At 41.2% G+C, this 21541-nt stretch overlaps 1 protein-coding gene across 1 annotated transcript in view; it reads left to right on the plus strand.

Moving 5' to 3' along the window:
- LOC115633459 (lachesin) overlaps positions 1–21541 on the plus strand; it is a 106133-nt gene that overhangs the window by 64474 nt on the left and 20118 nt on the right. The window lies entirely within an intron of this gene.

Consider the following 21541-nt stretch of genomic DNA (forward strand, 5'->3'; position numbering starts at 1 on the left):
AAAAGGTAGAAGTCACGGTGCCATATCAGGTGAATAATCGGTCACAAGCGTCGATCGATGAGAGCAATTTTTGGTCGTCAGTCAATTTGTGCGGAACAAACCGTGCACACACCTTTCGTAAGCCCAAATGTTCGGTCAAAATGCGATCAATCGATGTTTTGGAGATGTTCAATTCCTTTTCCATTAATTTACATGATGATCGATAAAGATAGCAGATTCTAACGCAAAAAAAAAAAGCCCTGTTTACTTTGGAACGCACCTTGTACATATCTATACAAGTATATATAAAACAATTTGTCCTGACTGACTGCCTGATTGGTGATCAACGCACAGCCCAAACGGTAAAAGCTAGGAAGCTGAAGCTGGGGTCAAGTACCCTATCATAGTGTAGGTGCGCACTAAGAAGAGATTTTGGAAAATTTGAGCTCCAAAGGGGGGAAAACGAGCTCCAAAGTTTGTTTGAAAAATCTTCAGTTTTCCACCAATCAACTTTAAATTTGATTTTTATAATCTATAAAAGAATACAAACAAAACTGCATACTCGGACTTTGTGGTGGAGGTTGAATTAGTGAGGTTGTAATATTTATTCACATTTTCAAATGAAAAGTTTGTGGTATAAATTTTTTCCGAATTTAATAAATTTTTGGTCAACGGCCTATATATATATATATATATATATATATATATATATATATATATATATATATATATATATATATATATAGGCAAAATATACATATATATACAATATTTTATTCATTTATATCAGATCGCACTGATAACGTAACACATTTCTTTTCTATGATTGTCGGCGTAGTTTGTGACAAAAGTTTGCCTGGACAAAAGTATTTTGACATTGCTTTTCATATTCATTTTCAAGGATTTGCTTGCCGTACAAAACACGAGCTCTTATTATATAAAAGGGTAGGGTAAAATGGGTATATTAGGTTTGTGCAAAGTATGTAACATGCAGAATGAAGCATCTCCGACCCCATAAAGTATATATATTCTGAATCAGCATGACGAGAAATCGATCTAGATATGTCCGTCCGTCTGTCTGGATGAACGCAAGGATCTCAGAAACTATAAAAGCGAGAATAACCAAAGTTGGTATCCACATTCTACTAGGTTCGAGAAAGGATGAGATTGGTTTATTTTTTAAATTCCCCCCCCCCCTTCCCCCGCTACAGAATTTCTTCAATACTCTCCACATAAACCAAACTTTCCCACGTAGTTTCTCTACTTTAGTTTACAATTTTATCCAATTCGGTCAGTTCTAAGAAAAGTTATTAGCGAAACAAATTCTCTCCAGTGCAACCCCCTAAACTGCAGCAACAAGTTCGCTCTTCTTCTTCCTCTTTTTGCTGCTGCTATATAACTCAGTGACGGAAGTTTACCTGGGTACAGGGTATTTCACTGTCGGGCTGGCTCGACTGTAGCGTTCTCTCTTGTGTTTATTAAAAACGGGTTAGTGTGAATAAATGAATTATTACCTGTTCTAGTGATAACAAAATATTTTCCTTCGTTAGAGTTTTCGTTGCTTGTTGCACTTCTTTTTAAATCAGGTGGTTTCATTGTTATTGTTTTTGGGCTTAAGCCCGGCACTTGCACATTGCACTCGTTGCTTTTGGTTTATTTTTTTTCGCTTATTGTTTCTACAAGGCTGGTGAGAGTCTGTTGAAGGGTGTAGTCAATGACCTTTGTTTATGTTGTCGTAGTCACACGTCTATGCTCAAAGAGGGTTGAAGTGAAACTGCTGTGATGCAGAATCCCGCTGCGTCACAATTAGCTACAACCTCATCTTATCATTGTATTACTAGCCTAAGTTTCTATTGCGCACATGAATATTGCACATTGTTTTATTAGCCTAAATTTCTATTATATTGAAAAGATGAATATTGCACATTGTATTACTTGCCTAAGTTTCTATGGCACACTTGAATATTGCACATTGTTTATGTTAAATGTTTAGTTATAATTAGTATATTGCGCATTATCCATTTCTATAATTGTCATGAAGGACCGGTATTATTTGAATTTGCACAACGAGAGGTATTTTATAAGTGTTGTACTTGTAAATAGAGAGAGAACAGGCGGGCTGGCATCACCGCCCACGCAGAGAGAGCTTTTCGATAAATAGCGAAAAGGGATGCAAGAAAAACGAGGTTAGAAGGGAGAGCAAAAATGTAAGCTCGCTCTCTTCTCCAGTGACCACAGCAGCGAATAGACGTGCGAGTACCAGCCGCAAAGCCTTACACGATCAAATAAAATCCATGTAAGTTCAAAGCATCCTGGTGTTAAATTTGTGTAGCATAGGGCCGGCAGCATTTAGAGTAGGAATAAAACTGTTGGTGGTTATATCTGCTGGGCCATTAACAGGCAGATATAACGCTAAGGTGTTATAAACCACGAAATCGACAGAGCCAGATTGGTGACGTCTTGTAATTGCGGTGTCGTTAACCACAAATGCAAGACGGCGGCAGTTTGGTAGATGCGTCGAACTTTCGTTCATCGGGCATCAACCTGTGAACGCAAATTCCACGTGTCGCTGACAACAGTGTGCATCGAGCCCTTTTGGTAGCAAGGTCCCGCAACTTACAAATTTTCTTGTAAGGGATCCTGGACAGCTGAGCATTACCTCAGCTGAAAAAATAACTTCTTTACACTGCTTTTTGAAAATTGCTGCTGCCGATTTAATTCCAAAAGGTAATCTTTTAACTTTTAATAAGCCAATGTGTGTACTCCACGTGCACATCATTTGTGACTTTTTATAGCCTGTACCCAAAGGGTAAAAGGCTATATTAGTTTTGTGCGAATGTATGTAACACACAGAAGGATGCGTGGCAGACCCCACAAAGTATATATATTATTGATCAGGATGACAAGACAAGTCGATATAGCTATGTTCGTCTGTCCGTCCGTCTGTCCGTCTGTATGAGCGCAACGATCTCAGCAAGCACAATAGCTAGGATAACCAAACTTGGCATTCAGATTCCCCTAAGCCCCAGGCAGATCGAGTTTGTGTTTTTTTTTTTCTGATACACTAACTAACTCCGGAAGTTCTTGGAATTTTGAACTCAAATGGCATATACATCCAGATCGTGGTTATTTGTCAGTATGCCGAGTGTCATCATGATAGGTCAGTTATGAAGAAGGTTATAGCCATAAATAAATCGCTGCCCATGCTCTACTTGCAGCGTTGCCCGCAGCTGTTGTTGTTGTTGCTGCTTTGGTTCAACTTTATGCTGCATACATACACACATACACACATACTGAACTAAACTTTTTTTTTAATTTTCCTTTTTTGTGGAGAGTACAGGCTATTTTACTGTCGGGCTTGTTCGACTGTAGCGTTCTCTCTTGTTATCTAACCTTAGTTGATTGTAAGCATTGCTCAAGTCAAGCTTAGAATATAATTCACCACCTGTCAGTACGGCAAATATATAGTCAATCCTCGGCAAAGGATATTTGACGTCAATTAATGATTTATTAAGAGTGACTCTATAGTCTTGTAATTCTTGTAATTCGCAAATTCTGATGTCACCATTTGGTTTCAGAATTGGAACTAATGGTGTTGCCCACTCGAATCAAATTGCGTAATTTAGTTTCTACCTTATTTTTCCAAGCTAAAGGTAAAGTTCTCGGTTTGAAGAAAATTGGAGATGTTCCACTTTCAACTTGCAATGCTATTTCGGTAGCATTGTAACATCCCAATGTAGGTTCAGACACATCAGAAAACTCGAGTTTTAGTTTGTATATAATAACAGAATGTTTTCCTACCTTTCTTGCACTATTTACTTGCATCAATTCAAAATTCAGTACCAACTTTAGCTTCGAGAAGTAAAGACGTGCGACTACCGACTGTTTACAAGTGCAAAAATTGCTTATCAGTAATCTATAAATAGCCAAAAAAAAACAATTACACACTATGCATTAGGTCAATTAGCAAACAAGCAATAACAACAACCAAGTGAAACAGTGCACACGCCGAATTGCAGCAGGGCGACTGCCCGACTACACCAACAATGGCACTCCCACCAGATTTAAATAGACTATTTCTACAGAACAAAACCAACTACAATCTTCCAAAATTTATCACAATATCCAGAACAGACAATAAAACATTTGAAAATGTCACACCATTCGTAATTAAAAAAATTATAGACTTCCAATGCAATGGAGAAGTCGACTCATGTAAAAAAACAAGAGCAGGCACACTTTTAATAAAAACAAAAAACGCCACTCAAGCCCAAAAATTGTTAAAACTTAACACCTTTACGGACTTCCCTGTACTAGTCAGTGAGCATAAAACCCTTAACTTCTCCAAAGGAGTAATTTACTCAAACGACTTGCGCAATATTGAGGAAGAAATAATACTGAAATAACTAAAAACACAAAACGTCACAGAAGTTCGCAAAATAATGAGAAAGGAAAACAACACACTAAAGGAAACTGGTCTGATTATAATAACTTTCGCATCGCTAACAATTCCAGAAAATATTATGATCGGTTACGAGGGAGCACATGTTCGCCCATACGTGCCACTGCCTCTCAGATGCCACAATTGCCTTAAATTTGGACACCCCACCACCACTTGTAAAAGCCCCACAGCATGCACCAACTGCTCAGAAGAACACCACACCTCTGAAAACGCAATTTGCAATAAAGATAAATTCTGCATCAACTGCAAGTACGACACACAAAATAACCATAGCCCCATGGATAAATCTTGCCCCACTTTTATCAAGCAGAAAGAAATTACAACGATCAAAACAATTGAAAAAGTCGACCATAAAACTGCACTCAAAACGTACCACAACCGACATGCTCACCAAACCACATTATACTCGAAAATAGTAGCAGAACCAGCAGTAATACAAACGGCAAGACCACAAAACACTTCACCATCCTCAACTAATACACCTACATCACTGAGACAGAGCACAAATCAAACACAATACAACCATAACAAGGAACAAAACCAAAACCTTATCAAGCCAACGCCAGCTAGACACACCATCACGTACGACGATCCCTTTGATACCATCATGGACATCACCCCATCCAAGGAAGAAGCCAAACCACTTTCTAGCCAACTCACTGAAGACATCAAGCTCAGGTTTTACAGCGACAAACAAAACACCCTTGCCAAACCCCTCAAATCGAAAGACAAAAACGAGCCTAAACATAAAAACAACTCGTAACCCCTCTAATCAAAAATGTTCAAAACATACCCATCCCAATCAATTACTCATTATATCACGAGAACACAGCCACAAACGGATATGGAGGAGTGGCACTACTAGTACACAACTCCATACAACAACAACAAGTAAATTTAAATACTCTAGAATTTGACAACGTAGCAGTAACAATACACTCTAAAATCAAATTTACCATAGCCTCGTCTTACATACCCCCAAATAAACCATAAACCAGTCTTAGAAATATGTATGACAGCCTCCCACAGCCACTTATTATAACAGGAGATTTTAACAGTTGGCATCGAAGCTGGCGATCGAATGAAAACAACCGCAGAGGTAACATATTATTTCGTTTTATTAACACAGCGGCCCTTACGACCATGAATGATGGATCACCTACCCATTTTACATTTTATTACCCATTTTACACGCTAACACACATTGATCTGACCCTAGCAACACCTTACCTCGCACTTCACATAAAATGGACCACAGACAACTCCCTAGCAGGAAGTGACCACTTTCCAATCTACCTCTCACTCTTCCAAGACTACGAACCAAGTATTTCGCCCAAATCTAAATTCAAGCTAAACAAAGCAAACTGGCCCCTGTTCCAACAACTCACAGACAAGTACTGTCACGAAAAATTACCAGCTCAACAAATTAACAAAGAGACAGCCAATATAGTCAGAGTCATTCTTCGAAGTGCAAACGAAGCTATCCCACAAACACAAAAACACCGAAATAGAAACGTCCCATGGTGGAATCAAGGCCTACAACTCCTAAAAAATCAAAAATCCAAAGCATGGTCAAACTTAAAAAGAAATATCAACACAAAAAATATCCTAGCCTACAGACAAGCTAACGCCAAACTCAAACGCGAACTAAAAACAAAAAAACGTGAATCTATACATACCTTTACCTCCGAGATTAACCCTTGTACTCCTATCGCTAAAATTTGGTCCAACATTAACCGTTTCTGTGGTCTTAAAACACGCCATAGCATTCATTGCCTTGTCAACCCTAACACAAACAATATTTAACAACGCCGATATAGCCAACACTCTTTGTAACTACTGGTCCACTTCAGCCTCAGATAGTAACTTCTCCACATTATTCCGACAGCACAAAACACAAGTAAGCACCAACTTATCATATATTCCACCTCCTTCAACTATGAACCTGGAAAAGGACATCACTATCCTCGAACTAAAAGCCGCTTTAAACCAACTTAAAGGAAAGACACCAGGCATAGACCGCATTAGTTACCCAATGTTAAAAAATTTGTCCCCTAACCTAGAAAGACGCCTCTTAAACCTATTTAACAATATATTTGACGGCCACATACCACAACAATTCAAACTAAGCAACATCATCACTATACAGAAACCAAATACAGACAAAACTCTAGTTACCTCCTATCGCCCAATATCGCTTAACTCTTGCATCGCAAAACTACTGGATAAAATAGTTGCAAACCGGCTATGGTGGCTAGCCACGAACAGCAAACTACTCGACACCCATCAAATGGGATTTCGAAAGGGGAAATCCGTGTTCGATAGACCACCAGATCACATCATCCCTCTCAGCAAAATCCCACCTGTCTATAATATCTTTAGATTTTGCTAAGGCGTTTGACAAGATAGGTATCCATACAATCATCGACGAACTCATCAACTGGAAAATAGGACCAAAAGTTTTAAAATATGTAGTCAACTTTCTCTCCAACAGAAAAATAATAGTTCAAGCCAACCAAATTCACTCTACACAAAAACCACTAGAAAACGGAATTCCACAAGGATCCCCTTTATCAGTCATACTTTTCGCCATTGCATATAACAAACTAAATAAAACAATAGCCAAACCCAAACCACTAGACTTTTCAGCTAACGCAGATGACTACACAATCATTAAAACAAGTAAAAAAGCTAAAGTCGGGTGTCCCGACTTTGAAATACTCTGTACATATGTTTACAATAATTATAGAAAATAAAAAAATTACGAAAATAAAAAAAAAATTCAATGATCGATTTTACCTTTCTCGGTATTCGAACTCACGTAAAGGGTGTATAATTGCACATTTACATAGCAATTGCGCCTGTGTGAGTGTATGTATGCCTATGCGCATCTATTCGTGTCTGTGTAAGCATTTTCGCAGTCAACCAAACAGCACCATCAACAACAGCCGCGGGCAGCGCTTGAGCATACGGACACATAATTACTAACTGGGGGTATTTGCAAAATTTTAGTTCGAAATTCCAAGAATTACGGGAGTTAGAGAAAATCGCATTTGCGCTGGAGAGGGGGGAGGGAGGGAAATTCCAAAATATACATTTTCTGCGTATTGAAGTTGGAAGTTGCAATTATTTTTACGACAGATGTGGAGGTGTTTGCATTTGGCTATGGAAAGTGATGCTCCAGAATAGTTGCACCATTGTAGTATGTCACACAGAATGTTGTCGATATTAAGAGAGTGTTGTGTTCTGTGGATTTTTATACTCTTTACATGAAATGTACAAGAGTATATTAGGTTTGCGGGAGCTGAAAAATGTAACAGGCAGAAGGAGGCTTGGTAGACCCCACAAAGTATATATATTCTTGATCAGCATGACAAGCCGAGTCGATATAGCCATGTCCGTCTGTCCGTCCGTCTGTCCGTCTGTCTGTATGAACGCAAGGATCTCCGAAAGTATAAGAGCCAGAATAACCAAACTTGGTATACAGATTCTCCTGAGCCCGAGAAAGGACGAGTTTGTTCATTTTTTCTGATCCACCCCCCCACTCCCCCCCTATTAACGATTTTCTATAACTCCCGTAATTCTTGGAATTTTGAACTAAAATTTGATAGTCACATTAGGTTAGTGACTATGTATCCGTATACCAAGTTTCATTATGATAAAATGATTGGAAAAAAAGTAATAGCCGAATAACCAGGCCCAATGCACACATACATACATATGTACAAGTACACAAACACGCATAAGGCACGATTCTGATGTAAATGTAAATGTATGTATGCATGCATGGAATATTTTATATTTAATTAGTTAATATTTAGTTAATTAATTAAATTAATTTAGTTAATTAATTTAATTAAATTAATTAATTAATTTAAATACTTTTTTGTGGGGTGGTACAGGGTATTTAAGAGTCTAAGGATGTAACAAGAAAGGAATGCTAAAGTCGAGCAGGCTCAACTCTTATATACCCTGTACCACCCCACAAAAAAGAAATTAAATTAATTAATTAATTTAATTTAATTAATTAACTAAATTAATTTAATTAATTAACTAAATTAATTTAATTAATTAACTAAATTAATTTAATTAATTAACTAAATTAATTTAATTAATTAACTAAATTAAATATAAAATATTCCATACCTGCATACATACATTTACATCAGAATCGTATCTATGCGTGTTTGTGTACTTGTACATATGTATGTATGTGTGCATTGGGACTGGTTATGTGGCTATAACTTTCTTTCCGATCATTCTATTATAATGAATTGGTATACGGCTATATAATCACTAACCTAATGTGACTCCCAAATTTTAGTTCAAAATTCGAGAATTACGGGAGTTATAGAAAATCGTTAATAGGGGGAGTGGTGGGGGGGTGTATCAGAAAAAATAAACAAACTCGATCTGCCTAGGGCTTATAGGAACCTTGATACCAATTTTGGTTATCCTAGCTTATACTTACTGAGATCCTTGCGCTCATACAGACAGACGGACAGACAGACGGACATGGCTATATCGACTCGTCTTGTCATCCTGATCAAAAATATATATACTTTGTGGGGTCTGCCACGCCTCTTTCTGCCTGTTACATACATTCGCACAAAAGTAGTATACCCTTTCACCCTTTCGGTACAGGGTATAAAAATTAAAAAAAATATATTAATAAAAATTAAATTATTAAAAAAAAATTAATTAATTTATTAAATTAATTAAGAAATTTTATTTAATACATACATAGAAGACATGATTATGTACAGTTTTACATTTACATCACGTGTCTATGTGTATTTATATGCGTGTATGTATATAGCACAAAGTTGAACCAAAGCAGCAACAACAACAACAGCTGCGGGCAGCGCTGCAAGCAGAGCATGATCAGCGATTTTATTTATTGCTATAACTTTCTTCAGAATTCACCTATCATGATGAAACTTGGCATACGGACACATAAGCACTAACTGGACGTAACTACCAAATTTGATTTCCAAAATTCCAAGAATTACGGAAGTTATAAAAAAGAAACACAAATTGCGGGGGAGTGGGGGGTGTATCATAATAAAATAAAAAAATAAACTTGACCTGCCTAGGGCTTAGAGGAACCTGGATACCGAGTTTGGTCATTCTGGCTCTTGTACCTTCTGAGATCTTTGCGCTCATACAGACGGACGGACGGACGGACCAACGGACATGGCTGAATCGACTCGCCTTGTCACCCTGATCAAGAATATATATACTTTGTGGGGTCTGCCACGCCTCCTTCTGTGTGTTACATACATTCGCACAAAACTAGTATAGCCTTTCACCCTTTGGGTACAGGCTATAAAAATTAAATTAATTTATTAAATTCATTAAGAAAACTTATTTAATACATACATAGAAGACATGTTTATGTAGAGTTTTGCATTTACATCACGTGTCTATAGTATGTGTATTTATATGCGTGTATGTATTGTTGCAGGGTTTGTTTCACACGTCTTATTCTTTTGATTGTCCACTTAAGACTAAATTCATCGCTGCTCGCAGGCAGCTCTCTTGTAGCTCGCAGGATGGCATTACACACGAGAGAGTATTAACCGTTACAGTAGTGAGAGACTGCGGCATGAGAGAGCAGTGCTATAATATGAGCGAGGCCGCAGGCCTGCCACAACTTGGCCATCCTGACTCTTGAGATCCCCTGATCTCGGATAAGGATACAACTTATAGCTATGTACAAATGTTTGTTATTTACAAATAAATATTAAAACATGAGAGAACGCTACAGTAGAGCAAGCCCGACAGTGTAATACCCTGTACCCAGGTAAACTTCCGTCACTGAGTTATATGCGCCCAAAGCAGCAGCAAAAAGAGGAAGAAGAAGAACGAACTTGTTGCTGCAGTTTGTGGGGGTTGTACTGGCGAGAATTTATTTTGCTAATAACTTTTCTTAGAATTGACCGAATTGAATGAACAACAGTAGACAATTACATATAAATTATGTGTGCGTAGTTTGGTTTAGGTAGCATTTGAAATGTGGACGCTATTGACGAAATTCTGTAGCGGGGGAAGGGGGGAAAATTAAAAAAAATAAAATAAACTCGTCCTTACTCGGACCTAGGAGAACCTGGATGCCAACTTTGGTTATTCTCGCTTTTATAGTTTCTGAGATCCTTGCGTTCATCCAGACGGACGGACAGACGGACGGACATGTCTAGATCGATTTCTCTCGTCATGCTGATCAAGAATATATATACTTTATGGGGTCGGAGATGCTTCCTTCTGTATGTTACATACTTTGCACAAACCTAATATACCCTTTTTACCCTACGGGTACAGGGTATAAAAATACTTACAAGTATTCATATTATATTGTCTTATGATGTTGTAACGACGCGCGGCTGACTGCTGTACAACGCGTCGTCACGTTGAGTAGTTTAAGTAGTAATAAGTATTTGTAAGTAGTTGTAAGCCATGAAGGCAAAGTTGTTTTAATTTCATGAATGTTGAGTAGTTTTTAGTTCTTTTTTGGTTCCTTTTGAGTGAAGTCGAACGAGCACTGAAGCGCAGCCTGTAACTTTTAACTTTAAAAATTAAAACACGTGTAAACATATTTCGGCATATCGCCCCCTTTTATTTAGCGGACACCTCGGCACTTTGGGGTGCCTAATATTTATTTCAGCATAACTCTGGCCGGCGAGCATACCTGCGGCAGAGTAATAACATTACAATGTACTTAAAATTATCTTTTAATCCAATGCCTAATATTATGAGCTCCCATACTCCTTGGTACGGGCTGCGAGACACCTGGAACCCCTCAACATCTTCTAATAAATATCTGTCATTCCTCAATATTTTCGCTATTTTGGTTTTAGGTATTAATTTTCTCGCAACTCCTGTTGTTCTGTCGAAATTTTAAGCCATGACGTAATCCCTCAGCTGATATTTTATCGCCTGCCTTTTGTTTTTGTTGTAACATTTTTCACCATTAGCTTGTGCTACTTTTTGGTTTTTCTCCGCACATTTTATTACTTCCGCTATACTATTAGGTCTCACCGAATCTGAACTTGTTATTTCTTCTAACTTCTCTCTAAGTTCATTACAAACCTCACCCTTTTGAGGCAGACCACATAACATCTTTCTGGGCAACTGTTTGATACTGCGATGTATTGTGTTATTTAGCGCATGGTCTACCTTCTCAACTATTATGTCCCAGTGTTTTCAGGTTCCGCAAGCTTCGCAATCATGGGTCCTAAACTTCTGTTAACCCTTTCTATCTGCATATTAGCCTGCGGAGAACCCGTCGCTATCTTGATATGCTTAACATTATTCTTGCTTGTAAATTCATTAAACTTTGCCGTTGTGAAACAACTACCCCTATCTGAAACGATGCATCTAGGCCTACTATATGATCTGAAATAATCTCTAAGCGCGTTTATTACTTCCCTTGTGCTCGTGGTTTTCGTTGTGTACAACCTCACGAACTTCGTAAATCCATCAATTACTGCGAAAATATGCTTTTTAGCTCTGCCAGCATTTATCGGCCCAAAATGGTCTATGTGTATCATGTCGAACGGTTTATCGCCTTTCGGTATGCTATGCAACAATCCGAAGTCTTTTCCTGATTTCGGCGAGAAAACTATGCACTTCAAACAATTCTCTATGTGTGCCATCACATTTTCTTTCATTTGCGGAAACCAATAGGTCTTGGTGATCGCGTCGATCATTTTATCTCTTCCTATATGCCCTAACTCATTATGGTATTTTTATAATACCTGATCTATCATACTATCTGGTACATAAAACATAATTCGGTTGTCATTCGATTTTCTAAAAATTATTCCATTTCTCATTTCAAACAATTTATGCTCTCCTTTTTCTAACAATTTCCTGATATCCCTAAGTTTCTCATCTCTATTCTGGCAAATGACTAAATTAATTTCAAAACTACTTGCTTCCACCACCATTACGTTCGTACACCTGCTCAACGCATCTATATGTTGCATTTGCTTCCCTGCTTTATGCACTAGCTCATAATCATAATTCTGGAGCTCTAACGCCCATCTGGCAATTCTTGGGTTTAGCTCTATCTTGTTTAACGTTAATGTCAACGAGTTACAGTCTGTCAATATCTTAAATTTTCGCCCATGTAAATATATCCTGAACCGACGTAGTGCATAAATGATAGCTAATGTCTCCAACTCAAAGCTATGGTATTTCGCCTCGGTGTGTGACGTTCGTTTGGAGAAATAGAAGATTGGATGCAACTTCTTGTCTTCTTTTCTTTGCATCAGTACCGCCCCAAACCCTAACGCACTGGCATCGCAATGCAACTCCGTTCCGTCCCTATAATTATATAACGCTAGCACCGGTGCATGGGATAATTTCTCTTTCAATGTGTCAAAACAATCTAATTCAACTTCTCCAAAGCAAAATGGTCTTTCTTAATAAATCATATAATGGCTTAGCAATTGTAGAAAAATCCTTGATAAATCTACGAAAGTATGAGCACATGCCCAAAAAGCTCTGTACCGCGTGCGTGTTGCTTGGCATTGGAAAGTTAGCTACCGCTTCTACGCCTTTTTCATCCGCTCTGATACCCTCACTTGCAATCCGATACCTTAAATATTTTATCTCAGAAAACATAAATTCACACTTTTCCATTCTGAGCTCTAAATTGTTCTCAACTACTTGCTTCCGTTCTCAAATAACCTTCTGAATACTTCTTTTAAACTTCTAAGTGCTCCTCCACCGTCACGCTTGCTATCATGATATTATCCATGTATACCGCTACTGTATGATTCTTAATCATGTCAGAAAAAATTTCATTTACGAATCTCTGAAACACATTAGACGCATTCTTCAATCCCATTGGCATTCTTAAAAACTCATATTGACCTAATGGAGTGACAAATGATGTATACTTTACTGCCTCCTCGTTAACAAACACGTGAAAATACCCATTTTTCAAATCAAGCTTTGTAAACAACTTCTTACCCGACAGGCTATCGAGTAGGTCATCTATTAGCGGCAGAGGGTAATTATCTTTAATCATTATCGTGTTCAGCCTTCTAAAGTCTATGCATAATCTCATATCGCCTTACTTTTTCTTGACCAATACTATTGGCGATGCATATTGCAAACTGCTCGGACGAATGACTAAAATGACAACTAAAAGGTTTTGCGTTCTCTAATGATATGTTCATCTCGCATTGGATTTTCGGTACACTTGGTCTTGCTGCATTGACATAATAGTTTTCTGAAAGTCGCGTGAACTCACACTTGGTTTCGTACCCAACATTTTCTCCAATGTTGTAGAGCTTATCGTTCTCATCTAAATGGTATATCTTCAGCATATCGATCTTCCTAACATAACTATTTCCGAATAATTTTCCTCTGTATCTATCTGGACTTCGGGCATAAAAGTTCCCGTACCTAATTTGCCGCTAACAATCTCTGCCTTTGTTTACTGTTATTACCTTCAAATCATTTGAGTCAAAGTTCAAGTTACATGCATTGATAAAATACCTACCAAGCACTGCATCATACCCCATAGACTTATCTGCCACTATTAACAACTCAAAATCAACATTTTTTGTTTCCTTCTTAAAAAAACATTTGGTTTTTCCAAAAATATTTAATAGGCTTCCATTCAGCCCACAATACAAACTTAAGCTACGCTGAAGTTCCACTTCAATAGGAACTAATGATTTTTTTAAAAAAGAAATTGGGCTACCTGTGTCTATGAGGCATTCTGCAATGATTGATTGGTTATTGGAGTGCTTAAAATGTATTCTAAAATACCTTACATAATTATTCTTGACCTTGGAATTCCTTTTAGGGCATTTGGCGATCAAATAGTCTAGCGCGCCGCAACTGTAGCACGAACCTGTTTTTTGCTTGGGCTTTACTTATTCTTTGGCCCAATGACCCTTAGAGTTGCAGTTAAAGCAACAAACCTGCGCCGAAGGTCAGCCTCCGACATTTTTCCTCCAAAATTTAATTGGAGCTGCTCTAATAGCACATCTATCGGTTTTCCGAGACGCTGTGGATCGGCGTGCAACCAATTGAGGGAACTACCCTTAAGTTTACTAACACACAACACATGGCATTGTGTATCGTTCAACCCATAAATGCGGGCCACGTTGTACAATTGGGTGATCCAATTGCGCACATTGGACTCTCCTAGAAAATCCAAAAGAATTTCTTTTGCAATCTTAAATACCGCAAAAGGCCATTCGCCGTCTCTGCTCATCGTCTGGTGATTGACAGCTGGTGAAGCGTCAGTTGCAGCATCTGGAATCTCTCCTCCGCTCGAGTTACGGCCGCTATTTACAGCTGTGACAATAGCTGCCTGCTGCTGCACGAAAGTAACGTCTGCTTCCAGTGTTGCCGCCAGCATTATCGTCGATAACAGCGCTGCCGTTACCAGCGTCGACGTCAAGAGCTTCGCCTTCGACGCCGCCACTTTTGCCGTTAGGAATTTGGCTTTGCCCTTGAGTGCGTATCGCTTCTAGTAATTTCTGCGAAGCTGCTATCTCTTCTTGCAGCTGTCTCAGCACCGCCGCGCCTTCCAATAGTTTCTGCTGTTGCTGTTGCTGCTTGGCGTTTAGCTGTTCAAAATTGTCCAGTGGACCTTGTGCACCTGTAACGACGCGTTGCGCAGCAACCAGCTGTGCGTCGTCACGATGCCTGGGTAGGCGAGTAGTTTTAAGAAGTAGTTTAAGTATTAGAAGAAATAAGGAGTTTGGAATTGGAATTGGAGAGAAGAGTTTTTAGGTCCGGTTTGGAAGTAGACAAACACGCACTGAAGCGCACCGTCCTGTTTTTGTATTAGGAACATAGAAACCACGTGGAACATATTCATTTGGAGTACCGCCCCTCTTTTATTTGGTGGACACCTTGGCACTTAGGGGTGCCTAATTTATTTCAACTTAAACTCTGGCCGGCGAGTATACCCGCGACAGAGTAACAGCCTTACAAGTGGCGCCCGAGCAGGGACCTCAAAGGTTGGGGTTATATCCGACCAAGTAGAGACAAGCGAGCAGGCGGGGCTCACTATAGCCGCCCACCTAACAGAGCAGCAGACCCAGACGGCAGCCAGGTTCCTCGAGGGGGAACTGGCAAGCTTCGAGAGCATCACAGGAGTCTTGTCGGCAGCGGTGCACACAATCCGGATGAAAGACGAGCGTCCCATCAAACAGCAGTACTACCCCCGGAATCCGGCCATGCAAGCAGTGATCAATCAAGACAGGCGCCTGGAGGATGTGCATCGACTACCGACAGCTGAACGAACGCTCAGAACCAGATGCGTACCCAATTCCGCGGATCCAGCACATTTTGGAGCAGCTGCGCCAGGCCAAATACATAAGCAGCATCGATTTGTGGAATGGATACTGTCAGATTACAATGGAGCGCGAAAGCCAGCGATACACAGCGTTCACGGTGCCAGGACGTGGGCTGTTCCAGTGGCCAGTGATGCCGTTTGGCCTGCACTCGGCTCCCGCGACATTCCAGAGGGCGTTGGACAGCCCGCACGCGTTTGCATACCTCGACGACATAGTGGTAGTTGGCAGGACGTTCGAAGAACACTTGAACAACTTGTGCGAGGTGTTCCGGCGACTGCGGGCGGCCAATCTGCGAATAAATCGGGATAAGTGCGAATTCTTTCGTAAATCCATTAGGTACGTGGGGCATCTAGTGACGGAGGCGGGCATCCAAACGGATCCGGAGAAGGTGGCAGCAGAGCTGACTGTGAAGGTACAGGTGGTGTTGACAGGTGGCAAAACCTGTTCTGTTCTTACCCAGGGTCTACGCCGCCGCTAATGCTTTCCATGACTGGAGGGCAGCCCCTCAGCTCCCTGGGTATTTCGTTCAAACGGGCCACCAACTCGGCTTTGGAGCCCCTTGTCGGCAACCCTAACGACGCCAGCCACTGCTTTAGTGTAGCCATGGAAAATTGTGCACCCAAAATGTCGTTTTCCATGACTGATGTTCACAAAATGTATTAAAGTTGTAAAGTCCGGACCACTTCTGACATTGTTGAAGGTGAAGAGGATCGAGCAAATCAAACACAGAATTTCGTTGCAGGGTTTATTTCACACGTCTTATTCTTTTGATTATAGTATAATCATAAGCTTTTTTATGATTCCAAATATGCGAAATTATGTTGGCGAAATAATTGCAAAATAAGTGAAAACGAAATTGTTCAATTTAAAAGAGGTTCACAAATGTTTATTTTGCATAGGTAGCGATCGCCGAGATTTACAAAGTTTATGCTGGTAGACGGAAAGCTAAGCTTCTCCGTACCAGATGCGATAACGAAAACGAACTTAACTTGCAGAGTTAGCGACAATAACTAGTACATATGTGGCGGCTGCGCAGCAGCCTATGCAAATTTATGGCAAGCAACAAAAGGAAACGTTAAGTGCTCAGCTTGCTATGCAAAGCAAGTGACAAGAAAACGAGCACTTTGTATTGAGTTATTTACGTTACTTATTAACTATGATGTGCTGCTGATTTTGGCTGTTTTTGGCCGGATGACCAAACATACTCCCCCTGTTCAAGAACCAGGGTTTTCAACAACATCTTGTTTCGGCAGCGGGCATAATTTGCGAACGGCTCGTCGAATGGTTCCAGTGGAAGTCCTCAATTCTGCAACTCTCGACACGCCATCTGCGCCGCTGATGAGGCTGACCACCCTTGCTAATGGCCATTTGAGGAGCGGCAAATTCTCGTCCTTGACCAGAACGACATCATCAACGGAGAGTCCAGGCCGAGACACTCGCCATTTTGAGCGCTGTTGAAGAAGCGTCAAGTATTCTTCACGCCAGCGAGCCCAAAATATCTGCTGGTAGTACGTCACGCGCTGCCATCGATCCAGCCGATTGAAGTTGAGCTTCGTCAGATCAGGCTCAACGTACGTTGACAGCGGAGCAGCACCAAGAAAATGAGCTGGAGTCAAGACATCGAGATCTGCTGGATGTTCTGAAAGGGATAACAATGGGCGAGAATTAATAATTGCCCCGATATGGCATACAAGCGTGCGCAGCTCATCAAATTCGAGCAGCGATAGTCCAACGGATCTGTAGAAATGATGCTTGGCAGTCTTTACAGCCGCTTCCCATAGACCACCAAAGTGAGGCGAGCGCGGCGGAATGAAACGCCAATCAATACAGTCAGCAAGGCAAAATTCTTGCACAGCCTGCAGGTGCTCGCTGGATTCAAAAAGATGCTTTAGCTCAGCCATCTCGTTCCGTGCGCCAACGAAATTTGTAGCGTTGTCAGACCAGATCCTCGTAGGTCGACAGCGCGTCAAAATAAAGCGTTTAAGTGCATTTAAGAATGCTCCGGTGGTTAAATCCTTCACCAACTCCAAATGCACAACTTTGGTGGCGAAGCAAATGAAAATGCAAATATAGCATTTTATTGGTGCCTTATTGCGGACCTCGCTTTTGTAGAAAAACGGCCTACAAAAATCCACACCAGTGACCATAAAGGTATGTGAAGCATCAACTCGATTCTTTGGCAGGTCAGCCATAACATGCTCCACAAGACGAGGCTTGGCTCGAAAACAAATGGTGCATTTGCTGACTACGCTGCACACTGTTTTCCGACCGCCAATTGGCCAATACTGCAACCGAATTGAGGCCAGCAATGCACGAGGTCCAGAATGCAGATTACGGACATGGTAGTGCATAATGACTGAACGCGTGACTGGATGACGCCTTGGAAGTATAATTGGATGCTGGGCTTCAAAGTCGAGCGCAGAGTTACTTAGACGGCCACCAACGCGCATCAATCCAGAGCTGTCGAGAAACGGAGAAGAACGGAAGAAAGACAGGAGCTAGACGATTTCAAAGTGTGTCCGGCCTGCAAGGTCTTGTATTCGTCCCGAAGCGTAGACATTTGAATTGAGCGCATCAACAGCAGTGTACCATGACGGATGCAGTCCACCGATAGCCCAGGAATTCGTACACGGTGCAGGAACTTGTATACATATGCAAACACGCGCTGCAGCTTTCCAAATGTGTTAACATATTTGCATTGCTGTGCAATGTCTTCGCACAGTGTGGTGCTTACAAACACTTTAGAGCGCTGCTCAGGAAGCGACGAGACGGAATTGCAAGACTCTGGCCAAGAAGATTTATCTTTCGTCAGAAATGCGGGACCATGTAGCCACAAGTTGGACTGGACTAATTCGCTGGGCAAAGCTCCACGTGATTCCACGCAGGATTCAAATCGGTTGGAATATATCGCCATTCCATGCCAGAGGTCAACTCTTGAATAGTTGCGATGCGATTGGAAACGAAAATTTGAAACCTGGATGGCTCGCTGCGAATCCAAGATAGCGCTACTGCAGAATCAGACCAACAATAAAACTTGCAGTCGAATAACTCCATACGAGATATTTCGTTTATGAGTTGTGCCAGCAAAACGGCTCCGCACAACTCTAGTCGGGGCACTGTCAACGATTTGAGTGGCGCCACACGAGATCTGGAACACAGCAGCTCCGCACGAGATTGGCCTTGCGTGGTCGAAATGATGTAGACGCAAGCTCCATATGCATCTATGCTGGCATCACTAAAACCATGCACTTCAATGGAAACACCAGCAGAAAGTGCAAGCCTTGGAAATTTCAGCTGCTTTGTGCGCTCAAAATCTGCAATAAGATTATGCCAAGATTTTGTCAATGATGCTGAAAGGCTTTCATCCCAATCAAGCTTTTCTCTCCAAAGCGCCTGCAGGAATATTTTAGCCTTTGCGATTACTGGTCCAATAAGGCCAAGCGGATCATAAAATCTGGCAATAGTTGACAAAACAGTGCGCTTGCAAATTCGACCAGATGTCAATGCTGGCAGAAACGTGAAAATGAATAAATCCGTCGCAGGATCCCACGACAGTCCTAGAGTTTTTGTTATGTCGCTGCCATTATCAAACTTAACTAGAGTTTCTTTGTCTTCTTCCGGAACTTGTTTGAGCACATCAGGATTGCTGGAGCACCACTTCCTTAGCTTGAAATTAGCCTTGGCAAGTAGCCCTGTGGTTTGCCTCATAATTTCTATGACTTCGTTTGTAGAAGCACCACCAGTGATTAAATCATCAACATAAAAATCGCGACGCAAGATATCGGAGCCAATAGGAAATAGCTCATGCTCATCTTCAGCCGCTGATGCATAGTGCGAACGGAGAGAAACGAGGCAGGTTTTGTACCGTAAGTGACGGTATCAAGACGGAAAACTTGAATATGCTTTTGAGGCGAGTCACGCCATAGAATGCATTGAAAATAACTATCCGGATTTGATACTCGCACGCAGCGGTACATCTTGCAGATGTCTCCTGTTAAAGCGATAGGAAACGTGAGAAATCGAACAAGCGTGTTTATAAACCGACGATAGGCTTGCGTATAGGAATCGCCAAGCAGATCTGTGCTGAGCTTTACAGGCAGTCGGACGGAATACTCGCCAGTATGCAGGCGCCTGTAATTAGCCTTGAAATGCTCCTCGCAGTCGAACTCTTCTTTTGTAAGTTTTACAGCCGGATCGACACCACTTTCGAGCTCCCAGAAAGAGCGAACCATCTGCTCGATTCGTATATTGCAATCCTGTGTAGACGCAGATTTGGATGCAACCAAAGCAGATTTCTGACGCTGCGAGCCACCTCCAGTAACTATCCAGCCCAAACGAGTCTTTTGCAGAAGTGGCAGGCCATCAGCCAGTTTAATCTGACCTACGCACAACAACTCGTAGAATAAATAGGCACCGATAACCATATCAATTTGCTGTGGCTTGAAGAACGCCGGATCAGCTAAGCGGACATTGCTTGGTATATCCCAATGAGATATGTCAACCGTGAAATTTGGTTGGTTCTCAGTAATGGAAGGAGCGACCAAAGCAGTAATATTTGCGGAATTGTCAGTGACCAATGATTGCAAGCATAAGTGCACAGTGCAACCATCAGACTTGAAACTGACGTCACCAAGACCAGACACAGAGGCCGACGACTTGGTCTTTCGAAGTTGGAGCCGGTGAGCGAATCGCGAAGCTATAATGTGCAACTGTGATCCGGAATCGAGCAGTGCACGGCAGGGTACCCGGCGCGATTTTGAATGCTGATGACAGCGGTGGCCAAGAGCACAACATCTGAGCCGAGATTTTGGGCAGGCAATGAAGCAAGCGATGTTGGCGAAACAGCTGCGAGAGCGCTACGTGGCAGTAACAATGAAGACAGCCGCGAGTGTAAGTCAGAAGCGGACGATTGCTCAGGCATCAAATTTACGGCAGCTGAATTATTAAAATGCAATAAACTGTGATGTTTGGCACCACAGGTTCTACACGATCCAGAATTGCAAGTTCTCATTCTGTGTCCTTTTCTAAGACAATTTATACACAGAGAGAGGCGTTTCGCTTCCTTTAAACGAAGTACAGGCGACAAATTACCAAAAAGTGGGCAACTGTATATTTCGTGTGCGTTATTGTCACAAAACAGACAACCATTTGCGGATGGGTTAGTGGCGACAAACGAGCGTTTCGTGTTAGTGTTTTTATTCTTTCCCACCTGATAATTCGACGAATATGATGCCATTGCATGCTCGATGTTTTCCAATTTTTGGCACCTGCTATCCAAGAACGTCGCAAATTGCTCCCATGACGGTATAACGTTTAATGGGGCGGCTTCCTCCCACTTTGCCTGCGTCGCAGCATCCACCTTGCCCAAAATTGTCTGAACGACGATGCTGCCAGCTACATCTTGCATACTGCCCAAGCTCAACAGTGCACGCATATTTGCGTTGACTTTGTCGGACAACTCTCGCAGCTTGCTTGTAGTTTCGGCCTTTTTAATGCCCAAAATCTCGGAGATGTGTGCCTGGAAAATAAGACGCTTATTGTTAAACCGCTTGTCGAGTAGGTCTAACGCCACTGAATAATTTGCACCACTTATCTCAAGCGCACGAATCGTGTCCAACGCAGATCCTCTTAAGCTTGACCTCAAATGCTGCAACTTTTCCACATCGGAGAGATCTGGATCCTTGGCGATCACTGATGTGAACATCGAAGCGAAATCTGCATATTCAGTATATCCACCACTGAATGTAGGCAACTTAAGCTCAGGCAAACG

The sequence above is a fragment of the Scaptodrosophila lebanonensis genome, unplaced genomic scaffold, assembly GCF_003285725.1.
Source record: "Scaptodrosophila lebanonensis strain 11010-0011.00,11010-0021.00 unplaced genomic scaffold, SlebRS2 tig00001423-arrow-arrow-pilon, whole genome shotgun sequence".
Lineage (NCBI taxonomy): Eukaryota > Metazoa > Arthropoda > Insecta > Diptera > Drosophilidae > Scaptodrosophila > Scaptodrosophila lebanonensis.